Here is an 11,790-nt window from a genome sequence, read left to right on the forward strand (position 1 = left end):
TCTCTGATGAATCCCCTTTCCGATTGTTTGGGGCATCCGGAAAACACCTTGTCCGGAGAAGGCAAGGTGAGCGCTACCAGCAGTCCTGTGTCATGCCAACAGTAAAGCATCCTTAGACCATTCATGTGTGGGGCTGCTTCTCAGTCAAGGGAGTGGGCTCACTCACAATTCTGCCTAAGAACACAGCCATGAATAAAGAATGGTACCAACACATCCTCCGAGAGCAACTTCTCCCAACCATCCAAGAACAGTTTGGTAACGACCAATGCCTTTTCCAGCATGATGGAGCACCTTGCCATAAGGCAAAAGTGATAACTAAGTGGCTCGGGGAACAAAACATCGACATTTTGGTTCCATGGCCAGGAAACTCCCCAGACCTTAATCCCATTGAGAACTTGTGGTCGATCCACAAGAGGCGGGTGGACAAACAAAAACCCACAAATTCTGACAAACTCCAAGCATTGATGTGGCCCAGAAGTTAATTGACAGCATGCCAGGGTGGATTGCAGAGGTCTTGAAAAACAAGGGTCAACACTGCAAATATTGACTCTGCATAAACTTAATGTAATTGTCAATATAAGCCTTTGACACTTATGGAATGCTTGTAATTATACTTCAGTATACCATAGTAACATCTGACAAAAATATCTCATAACACTGAAGCAGCGAACTCCGTGAAGACCAATACTTGTGTCATTCTCAAAACTTTTGACCACGACTGTACACGGCTGTGAAGCCGTTTTTAACCAATTTCACATATCCCCCCAGAAGAAAGGCACACGGACTCTGCAGTAAAATATATCAAACAGTGATGACACTGGGGCGGCAGGTAGCTTAGTGGTTAAGAACGTTGTGCCAGTAACCGAAAGGTCGCTGGTTCTAATCCCCGAGCCAACTAGGTGAAAAATCTGTTGAAGTGCCCTTGAGCAACGCACTTAACCCTAATTGCTCCTGTAAGTCGCTCTGGATAAGAGTGTCTGCTAAATGACTAAAATGTAAATGTATTGACAGGACGGTCAACGCCACATGTTCACTGCTCTCAGAATATATATATATGTGAAACATGCACCACCGCCTTTCTTCTTCCCGGAGAGTTCTTTATTCTTGTCTATGCGATGTACTGAGAACATAGCTGACTGTATGGATGGGAACAGTATATTCAGAGAGAGCCATGATTCCGTGAAACAGAGTATGTTACAGTCCCTGATGTCTCTCTGGAAGGAGATCCTCGCCCTGAGCTCATCTACTTTATTGCCCAGGGACTGAACATTAGTAAGTAATATACTCGGAAGCGGTGGATGGTGTGCATGCCTCCTGAGTCGGACTAGAAGTCCACTCTGAATTCCTCTTTTCCGACGGTGGCGTCTTGGAGCAGCCTCTGGGGGGTACGAACAAAGGATCCAATTCGGGATAGTCGTCTACTTGGTCGTAATGCTACCGCCGCTCTGATATCCAAAGGTTATTTCTGGCTGTATGTAATTACACAAAAAACATTCTGGGATAATAATGTAAGAAAGTCTGCCAGCACCATCTTCAAAACCTTTATTTAACTAGTCAGTTAAGAACAAGGGCCAAGGTGCAGGACATTTACTGAGGAAGGTGATATGACTAGCCTCTCTATTATTTAGTGACTGATATTGATTGTTTGATAATTTATTTTGGTAATACAACCAACGCAGAATAAGACAATTGTTTTGAAGTTATTTCGAATGTTTCTAAGGGTTTGTGAAAAGTAAAAAAAAAGGTTTTCATGAGTGCTTTGTATTGGTCTAGAGTTGACGGACCAGATGGGACTCATTCCCTCACAAAGGATAGCAGAAATAATACAATTTCTTTGGTAGGCTGACCTACCTGGCACCCCTAATAACCTCAAGTCAAGTCAAAACCGTTACAGTGTTCCATCAATAATTAACAGCGGTGCCTTGTAGCACGTTGAAGGTGAAACTCGCCTGTCTCTCTACTGCATCTAACCGGTGAAGAAGAACGACTCGCTCCTCTTCTCCTGCTCTGTACCGGGATCCTTTAAAATCATGTCTATATTCACCGAAGTACCTCAAGCCCCTCCGGTGGCCGTTTTTAAACTGACTGCCGATTTCAGAGAGGACACTCACGCGCAGAAGGTGAATTTGGGAGTCGGAGCCTACCGTACAGATGACTGTCTACCATGGGTCCTGCCCGTAGTGAAGAAGGTAGAGAAGATGATAGTGGAGGACAACAGTCTGAACCACGAGTATCTTCCCATCCTGAGTCTCCCTGAGCTCCGCTCTGCTGCCTCCAAGGTGGCCATGGGAGATGACAGCCCTGCCATCAAGGACGGGAGGGTGGGAGTGGTCCAGGCGTTGGGAGGTACCGGTGCGTTGAGGATCGGGGCAGAGTTTTTGAGGCGCTGGTACAACGGCACTAACAACACGGCCACGCCCGTCTACGTCTCCGCGCCAACCTGGGAGAACCACAATGCAGTGTTTTCTGATGCTGGGTTTAAAGAGATCCGCCCCTGCCACTACTGGGACGGAGAAAAGAAATACCTGGATGTGACTGGTATAATGGACGACCTGGAGAACGCTCCAGAACAATACATCTTTGTTCTCCATGCCTGTGCACACAACCCCACGGGGACAGACCCCACACCTGACGAATGGAAGACTATTGCTGAGGTCATGAAGAGGAGGAAGCTGTTTCTGTTCTTTGACTCAGCCTACCAGGGCTTTGCATCAGGCCGTCTGGATAAAGATGCCTGGGCCATCCTCTACTTTGTCTCTGAAGGATTTGAGCTGCTCTGTGCCCAGTCCTTCTCCAAGAACTTTGGCCTCTACAATGAGCGTTGTTGGTAACCTGACGGCAGTGGCCCAGGATAAAGACAACCTGATCCGTGTTCTGTCTCAGGACCACCTGGTCCAACCCTCCCTCCCAGGGGGTGCGCATCGTAGCCATCACACTCAACAACCCCGATCTATTCATAGAATGGAAGGGTAATGTAAAGACCATGGCTGACCGTGTATTGTTGATGAGAGACCAGTTGAAGGCTAAGCTCATTGCTCTGAGGACGCCTGGCACCTGGGACCACATCACACAGCAGATCGTTATGTTCAGCTTCACCGGACTCAACCCTAAGCAGGTGGAGTACATGATTAAGGAGAAGCACGTGTACCTGATGGCCAGCGGTCGTATCAACATGTGTGGCCTCACCTCCAAGGACATCGACTATGTCGCAGAGTCCACCCATGAGACAGTCTCCACGGTCCAGTAAGGCCCCGCTCTCCACGTGCAGCTACTTCCTGCTTCTTGTTCACAACAGGAAGTACTGTTAACTGTCAAGCACCCCGTCTGTGACACACATCCTTTCTCTATAAGCAGTGCTCTAGCCATCTATTGGTTGTAAAATTTAGACACATTAACAACAATCAATGGTATATGATCAACGGTATAACTGGTGTCCATCTTCTCTCTTCCTCAGATTACTGAGCCATCTTTAAACAAAATGAACGCAGACCTCTAGTTGAAGTATTTCACTATCCTGACGACCGTTATGTTGCCTTTTTGTTTATTTTATTGAGCCATTTCCAGTTTTCCGGTTTTGACAATGTGTAAAAGATGACTTTGTGGTTTTAAAAATATTTCAAAGCACTTGAAAGTGAAGCAATGCCAGAAGTTGAGTGAAGGTCGCTCTGGATAAGAGCGTCTGCTAAATGACTAAAATGTACATGTAAATGTAATAATTTTCTCAAATCCATAATAAAAAGAAGTCTATCAAAACTAAAACATCTACCTCCACCAAGCTTCAATACATTGATTCATCAACACACATATAGTCTAGACATGATGTCTGTCCGCTATAATTTAACAAGGTTTCCCAGAGATCTGTCTGTCATCTTCATACAGTCTCTCTGCATCAAAACGTTTTGAAAAATAGAACCAGGAAGCGGTACAATTTGTTGGTTCAATTCCACACAGACAAACACAAACACACACACACACACACACACACACACACACACACACACACACACACACACACACACACACACACACACAGAGGACCCAATCATAATGTGTCTTAGTAGCTCATGATTTAATGAACAGGAAGAAAGAGAGAAAGGATAAAGGGGGGGAAAAAAGCCATTTGTCAATTAGTATGCAAATCAGTCTGTTAGCTCAGTGGGGGGTGTGGTTATGAAGTCCCTATGAAGGGATTTGTGCGTGTGCGCGTGTGTGCGTGTGTGTGTGTGTGTGTGCGTGTGTGCGTGTGTGTGTGTGTGTGTGCATGTGTGTGTGTGTGTGTGCGTGTGTGCGTGTGTGCGTGTGTGTGTGTGTGCGCGTGTGTGTGTGTGTGTGTGATCCAGCAACATCATCACTGTTTGATATCTTTTACTGCAGGTATGCTTTTCTGTATTTTTGTTATTTTCAAAACACAACGCATGTATACTATACGATCACTTTGTGGATTCAGTCTGAGAGAGATATTCTGAGAGCAGTGAACGTGTGGCTGTGACTGTCCTGTCAATGCCTGTCATCACTGTTTGAGTCAACCTGAAGTGTGGGTGTCCGTGTGCCTTTCTTCTGGGGGGATATGTGAAGTTGGTTACACTAACACTGTAGCTAACACCTAACACTGTTGCTAACACCTGTACACTGTAGCTAACACTTAACAATGTTGCTAACACCTGTACACTGTAGCAAACACCTAACACTGTAGCTAATACCTAACACTGTAGCTAACACCCAACCCTGTAGCTAATACCTAACACTGTAGCTAACACCTAGCACTGTAGCTAATACCTAACACTGTAGCTAACACCCAACCCTGTAGCTAATACCTAACACTGTAGCTAACACCTAATACTATAGCTAACACCTAACACTGTAGCTAACACCTACCACTGTAGCTAACACCTACCACTGTACCTAACACTGTAGCTAACACCTGTACACTGTAGCTAACACCTGTACACTGTAGCTAACACCTAACACTGTAGCTAACACCTAATACTGTAGCTAAAACCTGTACACTGTAGCTAACACCTGTACACTGTAGCTAACACCTGTACACTGTAGCTAACATCTGTATACTGTAGCTAACACCTAACACTGTAGCTAACACCTAATACTGTAGCTAACATCTGTACACTGTAGCTAACACCTAACACTGTAGCTAACACCTAACACTGTAGCTAACACCTAACCCTGTAGCTAATACCTAACACTGTAGCTAACACCTAGCACTGTAGCTAACACCTGTACACTGTAGCTAACACCTAACACTGTAGCTAACATCTGTACACTGTAGCTAACACCTAACACCGTAGCTAACACCTAACACTGTAGCTAACATCTGTACACTGTAGCTAACACCTAATACTGTAGCTAACACCTAACACTGTAGCTAACACCTAACACTGTAGCTAACACCTAACACTGTAGCTAACACCTGTACACTGTAGCTAACATCTGTACACTGTAGCTAACACCTAACACTGTAGCTAACACCTAATACTGTAGCTAACATCTGTACACTGTAGCTAACACCTAACACCTAACACTGTAAGTAACACCTAACACTGTAGCTAACACTGTAGCTAACCTCTGTACACTGTAGCTAACACCTAATACTATAGCTAACACCTAACACTGTAGCTAACACCTATCACTGTACCTAACACTGTAGCTAACACCTAACACTGTAGCTAACACCTAATACTATAGCTAACATCTGTACACTGTAGCTAACACCTAAAACTGTAGCTAACACCTAACACTGTAAGTAACACCTAACACTGTAGCTAACACTGTAGCTAACATCTGTACACTGTAGCTAACACCTAACACTGTAGCTAACACCTAACACTGTAGCTAACACCTAAAACTGTAGCTAACACCTAGCACTGTAGCTAACACCTAAAACTGTAGCTAACACCTAATACTATAGCTAACACCTAACACTGTAGCTAACACCTATCACTGTACCTAACACTGTAGCTAACACCTAACACTGTAGCTAACACCTAATACTATAGCTAACATTTGTACACTGTAGCTAACACCTAAAACTGTAGCTAACACCTAACACTGTAAGTAACACCTAACACTGTAGCTAACACTGTAGCTAACATCTGTACACTGTAGCTAACACCTAACACTGTAGCTAACACCTAACACTGTAGCTAACACCTAAAACTGTAGCTAACACCTAGCACTGTAGCTAACACCTAAAACTGTAGCTAACACCTAATACTATAGCTAACACCTAACACTGTAGCTAACACCTATCACTGTACCTAACACTGTAGCTAACACCTAACACTGTAGCTAACACCTAATACTATAGCTAACATCTGTACACTGTAGCTAACACCTAACACTGTAGCTAACACCTAACACTGTAAGTAACACCTAACACTGTAGCTAACACTGTAGCTAACATCTGTACACTGTAGCTAACACCTAACACTGTAGCTAACACCTAACACTATAGCTAACACCTAAAACTGTAGCTAACACCTAGCACTGTAGCTAACACCTAAAACTGTAGCTAACACCTAATACTATAGCTAACATCTGTACACTGTAGCTAACACCTAACACTGTAGCTAACACCTAACACTGTAAGTAACACCTAACACTGTAGCTAACACTGTAGCTAACATCTGTACACTGTAGCTAACACCTAACACTATAGCTAACACCTAACACTGTAGCTAACACCTAAAACTGTAGCTAACACCTAACACTGTAAGTAACACCTAACACTGTAGCTAACACTGTAGCTAACATCTGTACACTGTAGCTAACACCTGTACACTGTAGCTAACATCTGTACACTGTAGCTAACACCTAACACTGTAGCTAACACCTAATACTGTAGCTAACATCTGTACACTGTAGCTAACACCTAACACCTAACACTGTAAGTAACACCTAACACTGTAGCTAACACTGTAGCTAACCTCTGTACACTGTAGCTAACACCTAATACTATAGCTAACACCTAACACTGTAGCTAACACCTATCACTGTACCTAACACTGTAGCTAACACCTAACACTGTAGCTAACACCTAATACTATAGCTAACATCTGTACACTGTAGCTAACACCTAAAACTGTAGCTAACACCTAACACTGTAAGTAACACCTAACACTGTAGCTAACACTGTAGCTAACATCTGTACACTGTAGCTAACACCTAACACTGTAGCTAACACCTAACACTGTAGCTAACACCTACAACTGTAGCTAACACCTAGCACTGTAGCTAACACCTAAAACTGTAGCTAACACCTAATACTATAGCTAACACCTAACACTGTAGCTAACACCTATCACTGTACCTAACACTGTAGCTAACACCTAACACTGTAGCTAACACCTAATACTATAGCTAACATTTGTACACTGTAGCTAACACCTAAAACTGTAGCTAACACCTAACACTGTAAGTAACACCTAACACTGTAGCTAACACTGTAGCTAACATCTGTACACTGTAGCTAACACCTAACACTGTAGCTAACACCTAACACTGTAGCTAACACCTAAAACTGTAGCTAACACCTAGCACTGTAGCTAACACCTAAAACTGTAGCTAACACCTAATACTATAGCTAACACCTAACACTGTAGCTAACACCTATCACTGTACCTAACACTGTAGCTAACACCTAACACTGTAGCTAACACCTAATACTATAGCTAACATCTGTACACTGTAGCTAACACCTAACACTGTAGCTAACACCTAACACTGTAAGTAACACCTAACACTGTAGCTAACACTGTAGCTAACATCTGTACACTGTAGCTAACACCTAACACTGTAGCTAACACCTAACACTATAGCTAACACCTAAAACTGTAGCTAACACCTAGCACTGTAGCTAACACCTAAAACTGTAGCTAACACCTAATACTATAGCTAACATCTGTACACTGTAGCTAACACCTAACACTGTAGCTAACACCTAACACTGTAAGTAACACCTAACACTGTAGCTAACACTGTAGCTAACATCTGTACACTGTAGCTAACACCTAACACTATAGCTAACACCTAACACTGTAGCTAACACCTAAAACTGTAGCTAACACCTAACACTGTAAGTAACACCTAACACTGTAGCTAACACTGTAGCTAACATCTGTACACTGTAGCTAACACCTAACACTGTAGCTAACACCTAACACTGTAGCTAACACCTTTGTACAAACACACACACATTCAGCTGGTACCACACATTCAGCTGGTACCACACATTCAGCTGGTACCACCCAATTCAGGCTGCCACGTGGAAAAGGAAATGACTTGTGAATGATTTAAGCTTTGTCTTGTCACAATGAAAGGCTAGCTGAGATCACAGTTAAATGAAATGAGAGGAGAAAGAGGGAGGGAGGGAGGAAGGAAGAGGGGAGAAATTAAGGTCTGAGCCACTCAAACTTTCTCCCCGTGGAGAGATGAAGCCTTTCTCTATGAAGTCAATCAAGCGAAGGGCGCCTGGCTGCCACCGACTGACTGAAAAATATTACCTGAATTCCCTCTATTGTTAAACCACACATCACAGAGGTAAACTATGTACTCTTTCCTTCTCTTCACCTGTATCTCTCTCTCTCTCTCTCTCTCTCTCTCTCTCTCTCTCTCTCTCTCTCTCTCTCTCTCTCTCCTCTCTCTGTCTCTCTCTCTCTCTCTCTCTCTCTCTCTCTCTCTCTCTCTCTCTCTCTCTCTCTCTCTCTCTCTTCCTCTCTCTCTCTCTCTCTCTCTCTCTCCCTCTCTCCCTCTATCTCTCCCTCTCCTCTCTCTCTCTCTCTCTCTCTCTCTCTCTCTCTCTCTCTCTCTCTCTCTCTCTCTCTCTCTCTCTCTCTCTTTCTCTCTCTCCTCTCTCTCTCTCTCTCTCTCTCTCTCTCTCTCTCTCTCTCTCTCTCTCTCTCTCTCTCTCTCTCTCTCTCTCTCTCTCTCTCTCTCTCTCTCTCTCTCTCTCTTCTCTCTCTCTCTCAAACTCAAACAAATGGAAGCTTGCTTACACACTCAACAACAGCTCTTTGTTAGAGGAAGATGCTGATTGCTTTGGTCTGTACTTGAGAATAACAAAGACAAATGGAAGCCTTCTCCACATAGAATGTTTTTATTTCTCATATTGTTGTTAACTGTTCTGTATCAGCACTTGCATGCCATGGCATCACAGTAATATTTTCTATAGATCAATGCATGCATCACGGTGCTATTTAATCTGATCGTTCTCTTACTTGTGAAGCATACTGGAAGATCCTCTGGTATGCCTCTGCTGAAAACATGTCTGCTGTTAGCTTGAACAATGTTGTCTGTAATAGGTATACCAGAGCTCCCCCTGGTGGAGGGTCCATCAGAACCCATTAGGGATAGGAGTAGTGCGGATGGGCCCAGAGCTCCCCCTGGTGGAGGGTCCATCAGAACCCATTAGGGATAGGAGTAGTGTGGATGGGCCCAGATCTCCCCTGGTGGAGGGTCCATCAGAACCCATTAGGGACAGGAGTAGTGTGGATGGGCCCAGATCTCCCCCTGGTGGAGGGTCCATCAGAACCCATTAGGGATAGGAGTAGTGCGGATGGGTCCAGAGCTCCCCCTGGTGGAGGGTCCATCAGAACCCATTAGGGATAGGAGTAGTGTGGATGGGTCCAGAGCTCCCCTGGTGGAGGGTCCATCAGAACCCATTAGGGATAGGAGTAGTGTGGATGGGCCAGATCTGGTTGTGCCCTTGACAAGTCAAACATGACATGACAATGAGTGAGTTGGCAGGATATCACAAACAGACTGGCCCTCAGGCTAGTAGAAAGACCTTCTATTGGATTCTATTCCTGACTTCTCAACATAGAACTCATACAGCCAGTAAAGGAATGTATCTCAACATAGAGCCAGTAAAGGAATGTATCAACATAGAGCCAGTAAAGGAATGTATCTCAACATAGAACTCATAGAGCCAGTAAAGGAATGTATCTCAACATAGAACTCATAGAGCCAGTAAAGGAATGTATCTCAACATAGAACTCATAGAGCCAGTAAAGGAATGTATCTCAACATAGAGCCAGTAAAGGAATGTATCAACATAGAGCCAGTAAAGGAATGTATCAACATAGAGCCAGTAAAGGAATGTATCTCAACATAGAGCCAGTAAAGGAATGTATCTCAACATAGAGCCAGTAAAGGAATGTATCTCAACATAGAGCCAGTAAAGGAATGTATCTCAACATAGAGCCAGTAAAGGAATGTATCTCAACATAGAGCCAGTAAAGGAATGTATCTCAACATAGAGCCAGTAAAGGAATGTATCTCAACATAGAGCCAGTAAAGGAATGTATCTCAACATAGAACTCATAGAGCCAGTAAAGGAATGTATCTCAACATAGAACTCATAGAGCCAGTAAAGGAATGTATCAACATAGAGCCAGTAAAGGAATGTATCTCAACATAGAGCCAGTAAAGGAATGTATCTCAACATAGAACTCATAGAGCCAGTAAAGGAATGTATCTCAACATAGAACTCATAGAGCCAGTAAAGGAATGTATCAACATAGAGCCAGTAAAGGAATGTATCTCAACATATAACTCATAGAGCCAGTAAAGGAATGTATCTCAACATAGAGCCAGTAAAGGAATGTATCTCAACATAGAACTCATAGAGCCAGTAAAGGAATGTATCTCAACATAGAACTCATAGAGCCAGTAAAGGAATGTATCTCAACATAGAGCCAGTAAAGGAATGTATCTCAACATAGAACTCATAGAGCCAGTAAAGGAATGTATCAACATAGAGCCAGTAAAGGAATGTATGTCAACATAGAGCCAGTAAAGGAATGTATCTCAACATAGAACTCATAGAGCCAGTAAAGGAATGTATCTCAACATAGAACTCATAGAGCCAGTAAAGGAATGTATCTCAACATAGAGCCAGTAAAGGAATGTATCTCAACATATAACTCATAGAGCCAGTAAAGGAATGTATCTCAACATAGAGCCAGTAAAGGAATGTATCTCAACATAGAACTCATAGAGCCAGTAAAGGAATGTATCAACATAGAGCCAGTAAAGGAATGTATGTCAACATAGAGCCAGTAAAGGAATGTATCTCAACATAGAACTCATAGAGCCAGTAAAGGAATGTATCAACATAGAGCCAGTAAAGGAATGTATGTCAACATAGAGCCAGTAAAGGAATGTATCTCAACATAGAACTCATAGAGCCAGTAAAGGAATGTATCAACATAGAACTCATAGAGCCAGTAAAGGAATGTATCTCAACATAGAACTCATACAGCCAGTAAAGGAATGTATCTCAACATAGAGCCAGTAAAGGAATGTATCTCAACATAGAGCCAGTAAAGGAATGTATCTCAACATATAACTCATAGAGCCAGTAAAGGAATGTATCTCAACATAGAGCCAGTAAAGGAATATATCTCAACATAGAACTCATAGAGCCAGTAAAGGAATGTATCAACATAGAACTCATAGAGCCAGTAAAGGAATGTATCAACATAGAGCCAGTAAAGGAATGTATCTCAACATAGATAGGAGAGACTGGTCCTTACTCTGAGATGAGAGAGGACTGGTCATCACTCTGAGATGGGAGAGGGAGAACTGGTCGTCACTCTTAGATGGGAGAGGACTGGTCGTCACTCTTAGATGGGAGAGGACTGGTCGTCACTCTTAGATGGGAGAGGACTGGTCGTCACTCTTAGATGAGGAGAGATGGAGAGGACTGGTCCTCCTCCCAGCCCCCCCCTCCCCTGAGATGAGAGATGGAGAGGACTGGTCGTCATGGAGATGGGA

General features: G+C 43.4%; 1 pseudogene across 1 annotated transcript; it reads left to right on the top strand.

The window, feature by feature from the left end:
• Positions 1 to 2,030: 2,030 nt before the first annotated feature.
• On the top strand, positions 2,031 to 3,247 carry LOC311117854 (aspartate aminotransferase, cytoplasmic-like; annotated as a pseudogene). The gene has a single exon. The product of its transcript is annotated as an aspartate aminotransferase, cytoplasmic-like (transcript).
• Positions 3,248 to 11,790: the final 8,543 nt, after the last annotated feature.

The sequence above is a fragment of the Coregonus lavaretus genome, assembly GCF_964263955.1.
Source record: "Coregonus lavaretus genome assembly, contig: HAP1_SCAFFOLD_3137, whole genome shotgun sequence".
In the NCBI taxonomy this organism is placed as follows: Eukaryota; Metazoa; Chordata; class Actinopteri; order Salmoniformes; family Salmonidae; genus Coregonus; species Coregonus lavaretus.